This window comes from Aythya ferina (genome assembly GCF_964211825.1).
Source record: "Aythya ferina genome assembly, chromosome: 17".
NCBI lineage: Eukaryota > Metazoa > Chordata > Aves > Anseriformes > Anatidae > Aythya > Aythya ferina.
This window is the reverse complement of record NC_140316.1, coordinates 2,005,159-2,024,655: the sequence shown is the minus strand read 5'-3', so window position 1 is coordinate 2,024,655 and position 19,497 is coordinate 2,005,159. Positions and strand designations below refer to the sequence as shown.

Genomic DNA, 19,497 nt, shown 5'->3' with positions numbered 1-19,497 from the left:
CATTGAGGAATACAAGGCTATTTCATGAGGGTAGGGGAAAAAAAACTTCTTTGATTTGAAATTATTGAAGTATTTTGAATTCTTACATTGTTGCATTCACATTTTTAGGGGTCACAGTTGAATGAAATGCTTTAGGCAATGTCAAAGTGCATTTTTGATTATGAAGAAATGTAAGATTATCTTCCCACTTCTCATGACAAGTTCTGAGCCCTTTTAGATTTTAAAATGTATTACTTTAATAAAGAAACAGATCTGACACATTCTTGTAATACCCATGCATACTCCTGGTGTATTTTAATAAATTATCTTGTTCCTTTATCAAATTCCACTTATTCATAGATATCAACTTTCCAAACAAAAGTTTAGTCTATAAAAATTACAAAATCCACCTATCTTCTTGCTCATTGTTAAAATACAGCATGAGTGAATCCTCAGCTTTGCTTCACAAGGAACAGTGGCAGAAATCACATAAAAATGACTACAGTTTGGAAGTAGGATTACCTGTTTAACATATCCTGTGCAGTTTCCCCCATTAGCCATGTTGGATATTGGAAGTTCACATCTCCAAGCATTCCACATGCTGACCTGAGATCCCTTTGCCAACAAGAACTTCTTCAGCCTTGTGGATATTGCATTTTAGCTTGGTGTAGTAGTGTTAGTCCCAAAGCATCATTTCCACTGCTGTTGTTCAGCCTCTGAAATACCCCATGGTCTGAGGCACATGGGCACAATTTATGGACCCACAGATCTCCGGTAGAGATGTTTCCACCTGACTGCTCTGCTCACTGGGTGACTGCTTCCTCCTCCTGTTTCCACAGCTTCAGTCGATTTTCAGACTAGTTTTCTCTCTTTTCCTTAGTGTCGTGTTGCCAGCTATTGGGCAAACAGCATTGTTAAGCTGTCTTCCTACTCTTCCTGCAACAACCACTGCCAGGAAAGATACCTTCATCTTTTCTTACCATTAACTACTTTCAAACCAGTTCTCTATATATCTTTTTCTTCCTTCTCCCTGTGCTTATTTATACAGCTTTTATTGCTGCTACTCTCTATTATTCCTTTACGCTTTCCAGCTTTGTCAAATGTTACGTCTGAGACAATTGACTTTCCTGTTCATTGAGCTGTTTTATTTTCCTATGCTTCCAAGAATGCGATTGGTTCCCAGGCTTTGTAGGAAGACTTCATCTGATGGAAAAATTCAACAGCACAACAAAAATTCATTTATTGTCAAAAATTTCAGTAGAAAAATACAGATCCCTCTCCCTGCCTCCCTCACCCTTCCTTTTTGGGGGAATTGAAAATGATATCTTTAGCTGAAAGCTGCTAAACCCCAACTTGTCAACATTTTTTTTTCAGATTTTCCACATTCAGTAAAGCCTTGCTTAATCAAAAAACCAGTTTTTCATCCAAAAACAAACTCAACTTCTTGCCTTTTTCGTTGACAGGTGAGTCCCCTATATCCTCTGAGGTCCTTTTCTATATTATCACTAAAGCAGCAAAACCACCATTCTCTGTAGGAGTGCTTCACTGACCTGAGTACTCCTTTCTCCTTATGCCCATTCAGACACCAGCAAGAGTTTCTATATTTGCATCTCATACAGTGTGCTTGCTTTGCACCTCTCTGTTCTGCTTACATTTTGGCAGCGTCTCCCAAACCACTGCTTTGCAATGTGTTTCTCATACCTTGTTTTCTGGCTTTCCCATCAACATCTTCAACCCATGACACAGAAATCCTAGGAGAATGGATGAAAAAGAACTATTGTTATGATATCAGTGTATATGCTGGCTGATTGATTCAAATTAATTGTAGAGAATATTAATAGTTTATGATAGATATTCCGCTGCACAAAGTAATTGATCTGAAGCGCACTATAGTAGATAGTCTGATTTAGATATGTAACAGTTATTTTAAGATGATGAAACTAAACAGCACTGTCTGGCAACACAGGGAGTAATGCCTTTAGGATATTGAAAACTGAATACCCTGAGACCAGATACCTAGCAGTATTGTTGCCCAAATTGATAACGGAAGCTTCATTACTGAAACACAGAATTAGTGGTACATTTATATTTAATAGCATTAGCAGTTATTGTCAGTTTAGTGTTTGTTTTTTGTGTTTTGATAGAGGTTGACACAGTTGGAGTCCACACCCAAATCAAGTATTATTGCATTTGCATTAGTTATTTGGAAAAAAAAAAAAAAAAAAAAAAGGTCTGAGTAAAAACAAAACTACAAAAAACACAACCATTCTCTGAACTGCAAAACCAAAGGACCAATTCCTCCTAGCTTCTAACAAGGACAGTGCAGTGGATTTGGTACCGTAGAGGCTGTCCTGGGGAGAGATCCTCAGTGTGTGCACATTGAGTTCATTGCAATGGAATACAGCAGTGGGTCTGACTAGCAGAATATTATGCAGCTACCTAAATGGTTCTCTATGACTCATCTATGTGATTGTGCATTTATCTGATGCAAGGAGGAAAGATATATGTGCAGAAATAATGTAGGGAAATTTTATTTTCTAACTTCTGTAATTGCGGTCTTCCTATTCCTTTCTCAACTGTTCTGTACATTTTGGTGCAACATGCTTTATAAAGGCTTATCAACAAAAGGATCCCTCTGCAAAGCTTTGGATATAATAACTAAACTTTGTAGTGTTTGTGTATAAAGATTGTCATCTTTTTTTTGAGGGATTATTTCAAGTCTTCATTACTCAAGCTAACGGATACTGAAAATGACTTTAAATCATCTGTTTTTTTTTTTTTTTTTTTCTTGCTTTATTATGTTATTAAAGCAAAAGGATTATTTGCCTCTGCTTCCTTTACTTTTAGTGTTCATGTATTAAACTTGTGTAAAAATGTAAAACAGAAAAAAAAACCCTTTGAAATATTTAAATACCTTTTTTTAAAAACTGTGTCTGTGATCTGTGATCTAGCGCTTGCAGAGGCAGTAATTGCTGTACCAGTCTGTAGGTTGGAGCAATCTGTAAAATCTAAAAGAAGTAATTTCTGACTCTACCCCCACAGCTGGGAAGGAATTGTTCGTGGACAAATTCAAACCCAGAAGGGGAATGCCAATTTTCAACAGTATCACTGTAGTTCAGAGAGACAGTTATATAGGCCTTAAGTGGAAGGGGAAAGGAAGGCGAAGTATAGGTACATACCGGGAGAAAGGAGCAACAGACAAGAGAAATAAACATCAAAGTTTCTGGAAGGAACAATAGAAACTTGTAATGGAGTTCCAGTAAAAACAGCTATTGTACTTGCCTCTTTCATATATCCTAGCAGATTTTGCCCCTTTTGACTAGAATGTCTTCTTGTCATAATCCTGATAATACTGGAGGCGAGAGGCCTCCAGTATCATTTCCATCTTTAACACAGGTGCAAGAGAAGCAGTAAGCAACACTCTTTTAGAAGTGCTCATGTATTTAGGCAAGTGCCAGATTCAGCGCTACAAAGAAAATATTCCAAGGGCCAAGGTGAGCTGGAGAGGAGGGAGAAGGAAGAACAAAGACAGGATGGATGCTCAAGCTCTGGGCCAGACAGTGTCAGTGAGTGCCTTGCAGAGGAAGGCTTTTCCAATGCCAGTCTGTAAAGACTGTAACCAGGGCAATTTCTAGCATTCGTTTAAAAAAAAAAAAAAATGCTGTTCACAGGAGTTGTGGAGGATTTGTAGCACAACATTTTGGGAAACTATCAGTAACTTGCTGTGCCTCAGAGTCACCAGTGAAATTCAGAATGGGGCAGCAAAGCCCTACACAGTATAGTGTGTTATAAGTTGCCCCCTTAATTAATTTTCAGAGAGCATTGCATTAATAATAGAAAGGAATTTATTCAGTAAGCAACAGCAAGCAAAACAGCGCTGGGCGGCCGGGGAGTCTTGGCTCTGCCAACGGTGCGCACCTCACCCCCGCCAGGGTCCCTTTTTATATCTTGGTAATTCCGGGATTACGCAGCACATCCTGGTATATTCTGCGACTGCGCGCACTGTTGCTAGGGGGTCGTCTCTGTCCCTCTGGTGGTCGTGAAGATGAAGGCCGTAGTCTTCCTCCGCGTTGTGGTTCAACTTCTTTTTTATTTGGTCATGTTGGCCCAGCGTGAGACAGGAAGGCAGGATGTTGATACACTAGTTTAGCAACTTATCAGGAGATGGTTACATGAGCTTTGCAGCAGGGTCTTTGAACAAAAGAGGCAACTGAGATGCAGAAGGAGAGAAGGGGAGGGGGTTCTCTTTTTTGTTACATTAAGCAAAAGAATTTTCATAGTGTCTAGCCAAGCATTATACAGCTCCTTACTTCAGCAGGGAGTTTTCACAACTCCCGTTCCTCAAACAGAACTCCTTGTTTTTATAATACAAAAGACAATGAACAAACATTCATTGTGTATTACATAGTGATGGTCTGAAATCAGTTGATTTCAGGTCCTTTCACAGGAAGAATTTAGTTTGGGGCAGCATATCATATCACAAGTCAACCTGAATGCACTGGTTGTGTTGCACACTTGCAAATTCATGGAAGCAAATGGATGAACTGTGCAAATACCTACACACACTCACAAATCACAATGTATGAGTTGAAAATGGTACAGGAACGAGTACAGTTGCACAAAATCTCATTGTACTTATCTTGTGCTTTTGAATATTGGCATCACGTATAAGTATTTAGCAGAAGGGATGGCAAGGCCCGATACAGAACTAGATGCATTAACAGCTTTCTTTTGTATTGAAACGTTTAAGATTTAACTTTTTGCTTCCTAAGAAATGGCTGGAGAGTTGTGTCACTCTCTGTGAGCTATAAGCAGATGAGACAATTGAGGTAGCTTGTGCTGCTAGAAACATCTCAGGTGATCTGTAGTCTCCTAGGCTTTCAAAGACTCAAAAATTCTTATGCACAGCGTCAAATGAAGGGTAGGGCTTTCTAGCAATTGGCTTGTGACCATGCAGATGTTCAACCTTTGAAACATGATTTAAAAAATGAAACAAAAACTAATACTTCACACATCTGGGAGCTGGCTTAAGTATATGCAGGATCCTAATAATGATGGCAGTTTTCATGAATTTACTGTAACTTTTTCCATATATAAAAGCAATGGGTTAAAAAGGGAATTTCTTTCATTTTATTATTCCATCTTCTTGGAGAATTTTGAGAAGGGAAATACATCAGCTTTCAGTTAGAACTTCTCAAAGCCAGGTATCTGGGGGAAAACCCTTTATGCATGGCTTTGAAGTCTTGTAATGTGGATAAAAACAATTTCATATAGCTGAAAAATCTCATGATTTAGCTGAACAGGTTTAGACTTCCTTAATCACCTAGAGGTAGTGATACTTTTCAGCTATGGGGGAGGATAGTAAGAGCTTGGCTGTTCAGTCTTTTTGGAAAATAGGCTCCAAATTTCAGTCCAGGAATGTTTTAAAAAAGCAACTCATTTGCCACAGGCTTGCAAATGGATGGTCTAGGACCTAACTGAATAAATAAGTGGCTGCAGAGAAGAATTAAAAGAGAAGAGGAGGAGGGAAGAAAGAAGAGCATTCCCCAAGATAAATTAACATCTGTGGAATAAGACACTTTTAAATGTACGCTAATGGCCTAAATGTTTCCATATTCAATTAAGTAATAAGTCCCGAGTTGGCAATATCATCCCAAAACATTCATTTACTAAGTGAAGGCTCCACTAGGATAGCAGAGACACCATAATGAACTGACGTGGGCAGTAAGACATGATAATGCCTACTTCAGAGGGAATTACCACTTTCATAATGCAATTTACAACAGGAATTTAGTTGTTAGAAGGGTTTTTGTTTTGTTTTGTTTTGTTTTGTTTTTTTCTCCTCTCTCTTCATTATGACAGTGTAATTATGACTCTAGTGTCTCAGAATAATTTCAAGAGCAATGAGTTACCAAAGCTTTTGTACTGAGTATTCTCAGGCACTTTTAATGCAGGACTAAGTGCTGCTTCTTTGATAAATAGTAATCAAATGGAAGGTTCACGTAGAACAGCAGCCTACTTAAAGCTGATCTCATCCTCCTTCACTGCCTTCCACTTAGAATGTACTTAATGGTTGTTTTTTCCCTCTGTATTATTATTTATCCATTTGATACAAAAAATATAATACCTCCTGTAAATCAGCCTGGTTCAAATCAGCAGTAAGTATAGCACCAAGATCTAATATGGTATTTTCATTTCATACCGTGTCTGTCCAGAACAGTCAGTGTCACCATCCTTATTTACAGATGCTGAATTGGAAGTCTGTAGGAAGGCTGAGTTGAGCACTGCAGTCCCTGAGCCAGGTTGTCTGAGAGATGGAAACACAGGGGTTTTGAGGCTTAAAATGGTGTCCATGGCTGTAGAATACACTCCTGTGTACTCTAGCTGTGGTGTGGGCCTACTACACAATTGTAACAAAGAATAACAGACTTGCAGGTATCTCCAAGAGGGACCGTTGTGGTGCATATCAGCAGTTACCGTGCATATACAGCAGTAGAGCCGTGTTACTTTAATCCTGAGAATATAAAGAAGGTTAATTTCCAGGGCCTGCATCTAACAGCACTGGCCCCCAGTATTTGTTCGTATCCAACATCAGAAAAGTTGGTAGTCTCGAAGACATTGCAGCTGTGTAACCTGAAAATCTGTCACGACTGTGTAGAAGTGTACAGACAGCCGGTGCTCACATGGTATTTTGAGGGTAGGGGTGCTTGGCTGTTCTGAATAGACTGACTTTTCTGCAACCACTCATCCAGGACATGTCTAGAATCCCTCTAGAGTTTCTCTCAAAGCACCATCTAAATGCAGTGGAAGATGTCTCCAGTGGCTACTCAAAGCAGTAAGCAGTTTATTAAGTAATTGCCTAGTAGACAGTCTTTCAATTTGGTTTTTCAAGTGGAGTGAATGCATTTCAACATGAAAATAATCCTTTTTGATGTTTTGTGCCCCCTCTCGTTGGTTGCTTCCATTTTTTGTTTATTATTTTTTTTCCCCGTGTGTTTTTAGACCAGCTAAGAAATATGTACCCAGTTTTAGAAATCTTTCTTTGGAATAGCTGTTCCTGGACAGACCCAATGTTAGTGGTTTTCATTGGTTAGTTTTCCTCCTCAGTTGTCTTGGGAAGCATTGTAAGACGTGGCACTCAGCAGGTATTCCAGTAGTCTTGTAAGAGCTAACCCCTTTGGGTGCAGTATGCTTTTTTATATTCCTCTTTCTGGGAGGCACTGTGAGATTTAGTATATGTTTGTTTCTTAAGGCAGCATTAGCTAAATCTTTTACAATAACGGGAAACTTCTCACCTTCATGTTGTAGTAGATCTGGCTTTTTCTAGAACCTGAACAAAAGCTGTCAGCTCTAGTAAGGCATTTTGTTCAAGCCTGAAGTAAACAGCTTAAATGTAATGCATGCCCTTTCGTGTATCATTGGCACTGCCACAGTCTGTGGGTGATTGGCATCTCTGTGAAGTGGAAGAAGATTTAGTAATTCATTCATATCACAAGCTTGTTCCTGATGGGGTATTTGTTTCCATAGGTGACTGCAGTACCATGGGAAAGTCAGGTAACAATGACTTTGAAACCAGGTGAGAGAGGTCTCCTGATGGATCTGGATGTCACACAAAACCATGGTGTACAAGGCATATAATTCATTCACAGAGATGCTGAGAATAAAATTTTATGTCCTTGGTAGTCAAACTAAACGATGCTCTTTGGGGGACCCTAATGAATGCACTGTTCAATGTATTTAGGGGAAGCATTGGAAACATTAGAAATGAAACATATGTGATTATCAGGTGGCTTATATTACTTAAAACTAAAATAAATGCTAAGCCAAAATGCAAAATAAATGCAAAAGCCCTTTTTATTTATTTTCTTATTACAGACTTGCTGTATCATAAGTTTCATAGTCTTACAAAAATCTCTGATTCCATTTTGCAGTCAGGAAAGCTGAAGCAAGAAAGAAATGTGTGGCTGAATTGCCTAGTGTCAAGAGTAGTAGAGATGATTATTTCCCACTTTCACTGTACCAGGATGCCTTACAGCCTATTTGATATATTAAACACACTAGCAGGTTTTGAAGATAGGTCAGACAATACATGGGGAATAGCTAGGAGTTTTTTCTTCTTGTCATTTAATAGGCTTTTGCTCTGTTTACCCTCTAAAGGAACCAATAGATTTAATATTCTATTTTTCTCATCTGCCATCAGAATGCAGATGTGATGCCAGATGAACATACTTTCAACACTTAACCTAATGGGCATGTAAAGCCTGGTAATTATCAGTTGTTTGTCTACTCTCTTATGTAATTGTTTTAGGTAATAGGTGTGTACCATGCACTTACGGTGGGCCAGCGATGGATTTCTGATCAGCTTCTCTCACTCCTGCAGTGTGACTGAACAAAGAAAGCCAACATCTCAGTACCCTGTGAAGACAGATTGAAATATGCTGCTTTGAATCCATAATCCTGTTAATAACCAAAATTTAGCATTTGACTTTGTGTACTAGATGTGCCACAAAGGCAAAAATGTTGCAAGAGCAGGCAGCACTTTCTGGTTGATAGAGAAAGGGTGCAACCATCTGTTTCAGACCCTCACAAGCCCCTGAGCTTGTGCACAAAAGAAAAGACATGCAAACCAAGAAAAGTAGTTCAGCAAAGTTGATTAATGTCACATTTGATAACAATGAAAAAAGACAAAGCAAGTTCAGAAAACAGCAGCAGACAAACTAGAAATGAGCCATCTGGTTCTCTAGCTGCACCAGGCAGGAGTGCCAATGTTAAAGCCATTTGGAACAATTAGCTGGAGAGGACTGAGCTGGAGCTGCCGTATATGTTATCTTTCATAGTACCTGTTTTCATTAAGAGTGACACCTCTGTGCCACCATTTTTTGGCATTTTGTTTTTCTTCCATGGGCTGAAATATTTCAGCAGAGCTCAGGTATGTACAGATAAGCTCTGTTGTCCACTACGTGTGTTCTTCCAAAACAAGTTTGCATAATGAACTGCTTTCTCCTAGGGCTAAGGTTCTGAGAAGTAGGCTAAGATTGAAATGGAAAAAAGTGGGGCTTAGAGATGCTGTATGAGGGAAGGCTGGTGTTACAGGTGTCAGCATCACACCTAGCCCTGCAGCAAGCTGGAGCAGGAAGAATGGGGCTCCTGCAGAGCAGTGGGGCATCCCCACCAACTGAAAAGCCTTAAGTCTTCTGCTGGCAATAATAATGCATAGAGGTGGATGACACTTGAGCACCAGCTTTTGATGTCTGCAACTGTTGAAAGACCAATGTAGTCAAAAGACCAGTGCTGTCAAAATGAGTTTTGTATTTGAGAGAGGCCTGCTGCTACAGTGCTGGCACTTCACATATTTGCAAGACTGGGCTGTAGCTCCTCTCCCAGCTGAGTGCTGTGTGGTTTGGCATTCCCCAAACAGTAGCCTCATACTAAATTCTTTTCTTTTGCCACCCATTTTTCCCTGATCATATAATCTAACATGCTTAGGGCTTTGCATTATATTCCAGAGCAGTTTAATGGATAATTTGCTTCAGAGCATTTGTAAATAAATTCCCCTTGAGACCTGTTTGCATCTTTAGGTGCCTAAGTGACAAGCCAGTTGGTTCTAAAAGAGCAATGCTACTACTTTCAACTCATGCTTCCTCCCCTTGAGGCTACAGCCGTGAGGAGTTTAGGAAAAGAGAGTTTATAATTTGCTTTTACAGACATTTCTGTGGACTGTGTTGTTGCTACCTCAGGCATAGTGACATTCTAAGAGGTGTGAAATTCCTTCCAAGCTCTGAAAATATAAAAGAAAAGTCACAGACATCACTCCATTTTGAATCTTGGAAATGAATGAAAGTCCCAAGCAGCAGTGCATGGGAGGGACAGGCATGTCAGCCTCAGCAGTCAGTGGCTTTGGCAGGCGCTTACTGTTGGCTCCGTAATGACTGGTGCACGGGAGGGCTCAGGAGGGGCCTGGGGCCTTTCTTTGCTTTGTTTCTCATGCAGGGGATTTTTTTTTCATCAGTGTCTTTTTGCTCTTTAAAAGTTACCTTCACAAATTGCTGCATGTCTTCTGAGACAGCTCATATACTCCAACAGTATAATTTATGTCTTCTCATGAAGTCACATGTGAATATTCACACTTCTGTAACAGTATTTGATTTTTCTCTTCTCCTTAGCAATGAGCTCCATTGCAACAGCTACAAACAAATCCTGAACAGAGGCTTTGACCAGGTCTCAGAAACGAGCACTGAGATTCATGTAGAAATAAATAATAATAATAAAATAAAATAATAATAATAATAATAAAACACCGAAAGTCTTACTTAACTTTGTGGCTACCAAGAAGTTTTTAGTTGCCTAGAATTTTAAAAATATGAAGTTAATTTGACACCTGACATTCAACTTTTGCATGTTCTCTGAACTGTAACCATTTTGATTCAGAAGGGGAAAAAAAATGCAGTATGTGATCCTGCTTATTATCATTATTATTATTTTTTTGACATTAACTTCTGGAAACAATGTGAAATGGTGGTGTGGTTGGAAGATAGAATCATATACCATAAACGCTTTAAGTCCTGTGGTCAGAGTATTTTTGATTATTACTAAGATCTGAATTGTTGAACCAGGCACTCAAAGGTTATTTTTTTGCCCTTTGAGATTTACAATCTAAAAAGGATGTTAGGTAGATGATGCACTCAGTGTAGAAGTAGTGCTTTGACAATGTTGAATGCAACACAAGGTTCAACAGACACAAGCTATTTGTTCAGAGCCACCAGTAGAGATGGTGGTACTGTTCCTACTCATTGCTCCTATTCCAGAAAATATTGTAGGTGGAGCAATTGCCTAGTGAAAGAATGGATTTTCATCTCTTCTGTGCAGCTGGATCACTGCCTAGAAAGGTGGCCAGCATAAACTAATCTAATCTCAATATCAAGTGTGCACCACCAAATGTTTGGGATTCTGGCTGGAGCATGCTGTGGTTTCCTTCCCACTCATGTCTGGTTTCTTTCTTTCTTTGCAGAAGCAGTCACAGGAGCTAGTAGGTACCTGGGTTTTGTCCCAGAAGAAATGCAAGTGCAGGTGGAGCACCCAGAAGTCGGAGCTTGAATGTGCTCCCTGGTCTCTTGGTTTTGACGTAGCTAGTGATGCCTATGACGTAGCTAGTGATGCCTATTTAGGTGCTGTACAGCAAGCTGAGGCAGAAAAAGGTTTTCAGATTGCCTTCAGCATTTTCTTTCACCTGATTTAATCATCTCTGCACAGAGCACTAGGCATTGGGAAAGCCATTCTTAAGGGAGTAACACTACCCTTTCACAAGGAACTAGGATGTTTAATTGAGTCCATAAACATAACTCCCTGAGCACTCCCCAAATAGTTAGATGCAGTAATGCTCATAGATTTTCAACTGAGCAACCTAAAGTTGAAAATGAGCTGCAGCATGTATTTAAGAAGCCACATTTTCAAAGTGATTAGAGCATGCTAAATCTGTGGTAGCATATAATCAGTAACAAGCCCAATTTCTATTAGAATGCTCTTATTTATGACTGACCAGCATACCCTCATCTGTCGTCACTTCACTCTTACAATCTGTTTTCTAAATAAAATCATAACTTAACCATATGCTTGACAGAATTAGATAGCAGCAGTATTTATTTTTCAGTCTGCTGTATGTATCAGTCCACACTCAGACTGAAAGTCTGTTCTTTATTACTGTTGTAAACTCAGCTGGGCCATTCATATCCTGTAGGCATTAACGGAGCAGCCATTTAGATTCAGGTTTGTCCAGTGACACAGTACAGAAGGCAGCATTCGAGATCCTTAAGGTATGCATTACTTTTCCTTCACAATGATTACAGTTTAAAGGTTTGGGATTTACAGAAAATTGTTTCATGCAACTTAAACTTTTTTTCCCCCGTTTTATTGGCAATCAATATTTCATAGGATGAAACAGAAACAAGTTGTTCAGATGTTGGACTTCTCTTTGTCTCCTGGAACTCTATGATTTAATCTTTGAAGAATATGTTATCAGCTGATTAGGAGAATTAAAACCTGGTCACCTGCCATACAAAACTCAGCAAGCAACCACTAAATCATTGTGGTTTGTAGGGAAAAGCTGGCATGAAGTCAAATAATAGATATAAACAGTGAGAGATGACAATGTTTATTTTCCTATCCCAATAAAATGGATTTCATTTCAGGTAGATGTCATAGTTGTTATGTATTTCTTTGAAGCTTATAACTGAAGTTAGTAAGCCAAAAGAACTGATTGTCCCAAATCTTAAAATAGTCACAGGAAGAGAAAAATGATGTTGTGCCAAAGTAGAAAATGAGACCTCATTCCGTTCCAGTCACTTAAGCATGCTTTGCAAACGAAAGTCATTAGGGTAGACAGCAGCTGGACTCAGAAAGGGATATGACATAGGTTTGGCACCTGAATGCATTTTGTTTAGATGGAGGGTTTGGGATTTTCTTTCTTTTCAATTAATGGGTAATGCTTTTGGAGTCCATTCCAACACCTAGATGACTTTGTAGCCTAGATTCCATTGTCTGCTAATGGTGTTTGTGTTCCCACGGTCTTTAGAAGGTCCTGAAGTTGTTTTATGGATGACGTACATGTTGGAGTGGAGACTGCTTAGCTGGGAGTGGTCCTTTGTATAGATGCTTTCTAGTTTTGAATGTTTCTAACAAAGGACAGCATACAGATAAGCCCAATTTCTCTGGTCATCATAGAGCCAGTGTTTATAGGACCCCATTCTGTGAAAAACTTTATACACGGGGTTTATGTTGTCCATGTGACTGGTGTCTTCAGAGTCAACAGTAACAAGCAGAAAGGGATGAATTACTTACCTGAGGACACATCCTTTAAGGATAAGCTTGGCTTTTTGGATCTATAAAGCCACCAATAAACACAACTTTTCAATATATCAATAGATCTTTTTAAAATGGGAAATTTTCTCAAAGATTTCAAAGATAATTCATAAGAATGTATGAACATGTAGTCAACTATTAAACAGAAGCAACTTGGAAAATGTTATCCACAGTGGCACTCTTATTCAGTGGTCTGGGATCTACTGCATTCTAAGCCACAGTAACAAATCCGACTGAGTGAGGCTGAAGCTGCTCAAATATGTCACAGTAATGCAGAGAAACTAGACATCAGATATCCTTGGAATCCTAAACCTTCTACTTGTGTGACAGAATTAAAGTTAATCTTACGTATTTATATTCTGTTATTAATAAATACACATTTTCAAGCAGAACTCAAAACTAGAATTTGTCTATTTAGTGGTAGGGAATTTTAAAATAGGTTTGTAATGGGAAAGATGAATTAATTTAGTAGTGACAATTTAATAATAATAATAATATGCATATTCATAGTGCCTTCTCTTCTGCATTCCTTTGTGTATGCTAAGTGCCCCCTTCTCTTATGTAAATTATGTACTACCTTGCACTGTCAAAAATTGTACTTATCTTTAATAAGCAGTAATTAGTAACTACATGGCAAACTCATATCTTTAATGGTCTGATAACAATGCAAGAAAGATTGGGCAATAACATTAGAGCACTTCCTTTTCTCTCGAGTGTGAACTGGAGACAGGCTGCGAACATTTTCATTGAATACAAAGGCCTTAAAAACAGTCTGAAGCTCTGAAGATACAGAAATGCCAGAAGTGTTTTCCTGAAAAGGGAACAATGGAAATGACATGGATAGATTGGTGCATTTAGTAGGTGAGCTGAGGGCAAAAAAAATAGTTAGGCAAAAGCAGATCGAAGTGCAAAATTTTTATTTAGATGAATTAATTTGGGGAAACTTAGTACCTCAGGAAAACTGACATGGTACCTCTCTGTGTGCAAAAAAATGAGTAGTTCTTCCTGTTTCCGTGGAAAATTTATAAGATCAATTATACACATGTTTTTGAGAAGATTTATTAAGCTGCTTCAGAAGTTTTATAGATATCTCAAACTACTGGTGAAAGTGATGTATGTTCTGGAAGCACATGGCTTATTTGGAGATACATTATGGATGCTGCAAGTGTTTCTAACCTTGAATAAATCATTTCACGTATTTTTAACTACCTGTCTAGCAATCTTGAAATGAGAAACAGGCTTAATAAATAATTTATTGTGCAGAACAGGAGCAATATGTATATTACACCCTTTGATTTCCAAATACATCTTGCTGAGCAAAGCCGTATGATTTAACGCGTCTTTGTAATATAGTGCAGTTTCAGTAGTGTCTTAAAATAAGTATGTATGCAAAGAACCTGAGCTACCACTGGTGACCAATGAAATCAATGGACAATCTTCTAGCAATGGCAATGCCAGCTTTACTATTTGGTGCTCTTGAGTAAATACCTTTTTCTATTCTTCTGGTCCTGGAGCTGTTTTGCAAGGGGCTGCTTTCCTGTTACAAGCTAGCATAATTTTGAAACAGCTCCAGTTGCCATGTTTCCATTTAAAAACACAAACAAACAAACCCATTTTGCATGACTGCAGGGTAAAGTGGTTCCAGGAGCAGACCTAAGGTGTAAGTGTCAAAAGGGAAGCCACCTACCTTTTAAATACCCACATATAAGCTGATGAATTTTCTCCCCATTATGATTGGCTTGATGAAACGTAATTTCTGAGTATTTGGATGTTTGATATCCCAATGGGGCTTGTCTTCTCTGCTTTCAAAGGGACTTTACAGAACATGGGATTGGTAAGAGAAATGTTTCTGATCTTGCTTGAATTAGTTCTGAAACAATTTGTGCCCAATTTCATTCAAATCAGTCAGATCAGATGAGAGTTGGCAATTTGCATAGATACAGCAACTTGGAGAGGTGGTAAGGAAGAGCTTTTGCAAATCCACATGGAATGCATGTCCTCAGTGCCTGAGCATGGGTGAAATCAAAAAAAAATTTGAATTCTTAGTGGCCTTTTTTTTTTTTTTTCTCTGTCTCCCTTGTTTGGTCATGTCTAATTATCTTATTATACCGTGGGATAAATAATTAAAATTCTCAGCAGTATTAGTAAATGAACGTATTGCAAGTAACATTTTAACTTTTTTTTTGGCTTTGAGATAGATTAAAATTAATTCTTAAAATAATGGCATAAAACCTTATTTTAATTTGGATTTTGTTTTTTAAATGAATTTATTATGAATGTTTGTTTTCTCTGACATTACATTTACCCATCTTTGTTTTTTCACAAGTTCTCAGTCTTTCTGCAACACCAAGGTCAGCAGTATTTAGCTTCTGGTTCAGTAATCCCTGTTGGAGCAGAGCACATCTCAAGACAATGCTCAGGCACTGATCAGTCAATGCATAAATGAATATGATATGTAGCATCATACCGAGTGCCACGGTTACCAAACTTCTGCATGAACAAACCTTATGAACATTTGACATCAGATAATTAATTCTAACTGTATATACCACCACAGCTATTCCCTACCTCCTCATACAAGTAGGATTTGCTAAACACATGAGTATTTGACTCTCGAATGCTGTTCATGGCTTTTCTTCCCTTCAGAGTGGGTTTGCTTTTTGGCCAGGTGGAGTGGAAGTTAATTTGTGTGCCATCCTACACTGTTGCAGCACATGCACGTGTATAGTGATAGCTCAGTCAGGAACAGTCTCCTAGCGGGAAGGTCTTCAAATTAGCCTTCAGGAGGCCTTGTCAGATGGAATTGTTTTGGTTGTATTGTTGTTTTTAGCATGTACCATTTCAGTAAATCTCCTCTAGCAGTCACTCCCTGACTTCCAGGCAGATATTTTTAGACGACAAAAAAGTTCTATATTTAGCAAACACCTGGGGCTGATTTATTGCCCTTTGTACCCACAATTCTCTCCCTACAGTGGAGATGCCCTGCTCAGCTCTGTTCTGTGCAGGCAATTATGCTGTGTGCCAGATCTTGCACGAGAGACCCAGTGTGCCCATGATAGCTGTTATTCTCGCTGATAACAATGTTTGTTTTCAGTCTTTGAGCAAGAAATAAAAAATAAACAAACAATGATGATGAGGTGCCAAGGTTTGTGCTCAGGAAAGAACCTCTGTGATGGGGGCCACTCACAGACTCCCAATGGACTGGGCAACAAATAGGACATGTTATGTGCCATGATGGGTGGGTTTATGCTGTCCCTTTCCAAAGTAGCCCTGTTGCAGCAAGCAGCTTCTTGATAATGTTTGTGATGTTAGCAAATAGTGATTCCTAAAATACAGTGGGAGGTTTTTGTCATTGAGATACAGCTTAATTACAAGCTTTGCCATACATTTTGTCCAATCCTAGTAAACAATAATCCCAATAAGACAGGTTTTTCTTATTAAATATTACTAATATTATATTAAATATTTACTCCTGGTTTTTATTATTATTATTATTATTTTTAAAATACATTTATTTTCTATTTTGTGAGCAAAAGCAATACATCAACAGAAAAAGAGTTTTCATCAATCTGTTACCAGCAGCCAGCACTTCAGGCAGCCGGAAAAGGATTTTCTTATAACATACTTGTCTTTCCATATCTCTTGACTGAAAAAGGCAATTCCAAGGGAATCTCTGAAGACACAAAGAGGAGACTTACACTTGCCTTTTTCTTTTTATAACAGTCTGTGCTATGACATCTTTGTTTCCCCAGTCCCATGCTGACCTTGTGTAACTCTGCAGTCACCTTGGAGACCCCAGTCTCCTAGCTCTTTCTACTCTCCCAACTGCAGCACACTGATAAGGAATACATTTAAATGCTGAAATCACTTGTCGCTCCCTCCCCACAACCCTTTGGCATGCATGGTTGTTTTCACGGTTCAATTGTGCTCTCTGCTTGCAGCACATGTGTCATGTCATCATCAGTTTTCTCACAGTAGGACCCATGATGTCAGGGGCCTTTGTTTAATTAGTCTTTCTACAAACTGCCTCGAGTTGCAAAGGCAGTTGTTCAAAGGAATATGCAGTAGAGTGAAGCGTACACAGAAGTACCTTTATTGTGGACTTGAAATAGGTCTTCAAAGGAAACCTTTTTAGAAAGAATCTGTGCAAAATGGCTCATGAACTGCTAATTTCAATGCGGTTGGATGAGCTGTAGACCAAGTATTTCATTACCAATGTTTATTGATTCGTCATTTATCTTTGTATTTGGGAGTAAAATAGTGTGATTTTTCAGAGTGAGAGTTGCTCCCTATAGACAGCTGCACTACAGGCAGCTCTCCAAGGCCCCCCTACAAGCCCTGGTACTAAAGGCAGTGCATTACATGTGTTGAGGAAATGAGGTGAGTTTATCCTCAGTCTGCAGGAAGGCCTGCAGGGACTGCCACTGCAGGCAAGCAGCCATGTCTCAGCCTGCTTGGGGGTTACAGCAGCCCCACACCAGAGAGGCAAGCTTCTTGGGTTTGGGTAGCAGCTCTACACCAGCACTAAATGTTTTTAAACTGATGATCACACGTGTTCTCTGATCATGGGTAAGGAATAGAGCATAGGAGGCCTGCCATAGTTCAGTCAGAAGAGGGCTATGGCACGTGGCTGAACCCAAGAACATTTTTTGAACATAAATTTTGACCACAAGTCTATCAAAACAACTGTCAAGCCCTCCCCCAAAAATAGGTTTGAGTCCTGCTAATCCACTTGGCAGGAGCACAGAAGTTAATTGTTCAGAGACGAGGCTTAGCAAACAGGCACTGGGATTTTACTGGATCTGAAAGATGCCTTAATCCCTAGGCAGACTATTAATTTCCTTCTTACTACAACCATATGGGTTTCCCATGTTGAACAGTAGTGTTATGCTGTGTTGTAAAATCCTTACTGCCTAATAGGAGCACGGGGATTCCTGAAACTAGAGCTCACATTTCTTGTAGTTTAAAGAGTGAGAGAAAGTCAATCTCCAATAAACTTATGGTTTAAGTTATTTCCCTAGGCGCTCTCTCTGCAATTTTTCTCTCTGCATCTAGGCTATCTGAATAGTCTTCATGCTATTCTGTCACCTGCAGCACTTTGTCATTTAGCCATTTTGTCCATTGTGTTGATGTTTTGGTTGCCGGATAAAAACAGCTTGTTTCTGGGCAGATTTTGTCCTACCAGCTGGTGAGCAGAAATACAACCTTTTCCCTTTCAGAAACAACTGTCTAGGGGTCACTTCTGCCTAGAGGCTTTTAGAAAGTGGCATATGATTTAGGGTGTTAATGTGTTTGGATGATTGCTACTGGGCTTTTGCTGCAGAACTGGCAATGGCTGACAGTTTTTTACAGGCAAGATTCATATGTCAGCTCACTGAAACTTTTACAAACCTTTTTTTTCCAAAGAGCAACCTGCTTGCAAAAATTGTGACACATGAAAACTTCATAATTTTAGACACCAGTTTTTAACATCAAATAGAAAAAAAAAATGCACATGCTCTGTAATTCTCGCTCAGTCCATGTTTTAAGCTTTCCTTTATTATTATTATTATTATTATTTATTTATTTATTTTATGACACGTAGCTTTGACCACTGATGTGTGGACAGTAAGGTGTCCCCCCAGCTCCCCTTTCAATTTCCCAGTAGGTTCATCTGAACAATTGTATGCAGTGACGAGAGGTGTCTAACTCCTTCTCGTTTTTCTTACAAATAGCAGTCCATGGAAATGCATGAAATTTGAGGCCTGGAGGAGGTGCAATTATTAGTTTTTCAGTATTTACATATGGAGAGGATTAGCAGTTGCTTTTGTGTTCCTGCAAAATAGCTCTGTCTTGGAGAGCAATTGACAAAGGAGGGTTTTGTGTAATTCCAAGTGATCTCTGCTTCTGCTTGCTTGGATCAGCCAAGACCTCTTCTATGATTCTTCCAGTACTAAAATCATAACTATAGCTGTGCTCTGACATGCACCGGGGTTAACTGCTGCAGCTACATACAGAAAATGTGGCATGTACCCTACATTAAGGACAGAATAATTTTGGACATTATTGCATTAATTGAACTCCCTTCTGCATCAGTGGCTTCATAGAGCTGTTACGGTCTGCCTGCAGCAGAGCTCCTTGCTGTTATTTAGCAAATGTTGCTTTGGTAGCCACTCGTGCAGATGACAGAAAGGTGGTTAAACATGTCAGTGTAGATGTATAGTGTACAGCCTGAGATTTGATGTATACAACAAAAATCACTATTTGATTTGCTTAGCGAATATCTATTTTATGCCGCTAGCAAGTCTTTGGAACAATGAAGGCTTTTTGTCCATTAAAGGATTTGAACCCTTTATTTATACATCAGTTTACGTTTTCTTTACTGTAGACCTGAATCTTTAAGCCTTCGATAATGTCATCAGGAATCAGCAGAATTGCTCCCATGAGTGAGGAAACATGTTTTTGAAAAACAGTTTGCAGACTCAAGATTTTTGCAGCTAAGATTGTTATATGTTGTTTTTCTGTATCTGTGGTGCTATTCCTTGAACATCTGACATGTCTGTCATTGAATGAAGGACAAACACAGCACATATGGATCTGTGGGTCTTTTGTTTATTTATTTTTAAATTAATATTAATTCTGGGACAAGCTAATGTAGTGGTAGAGCTTGCTGTCAATTGTTCC

The 19,497-nt window shown here is 38.9% G+C and overlaps 1 protein-coding gene and 1 long non-coding RNA gene across 8 annotated transcripts in view; one reads left to right on the top strand and one right to left on the bottom strand.

The window, feature by feature from the left end:
* The window catches only part of TMEM132D (transmembrane protein 132D), a 271,842-nt gene that overhangs the window by 81,762 nt on the left and 170,583 nt on the right, over positions 1–19,497 (top strand). The window lies entirely within an intron of this gene.
* Positions 264–6,348, bottom strand: LOC311420597. Of its 2 annotated transcripts, none has more exons than XR_014684408.1 (3): positions 6,182–6,348; positions 1,681–1,730; positions 264–1,182 (listed from the first exon to the last, which is right to left on the bottom strand). It is a non-coding gene; the product is annotated as an uncharacterized lncRNA (long non-coding RNA). The 2 variants fall into 2 exon arrangements; XR_014684409.1 differs by lacking the exon at positions 6,182–6,348 and adding an exon at positions 3,903–4,364.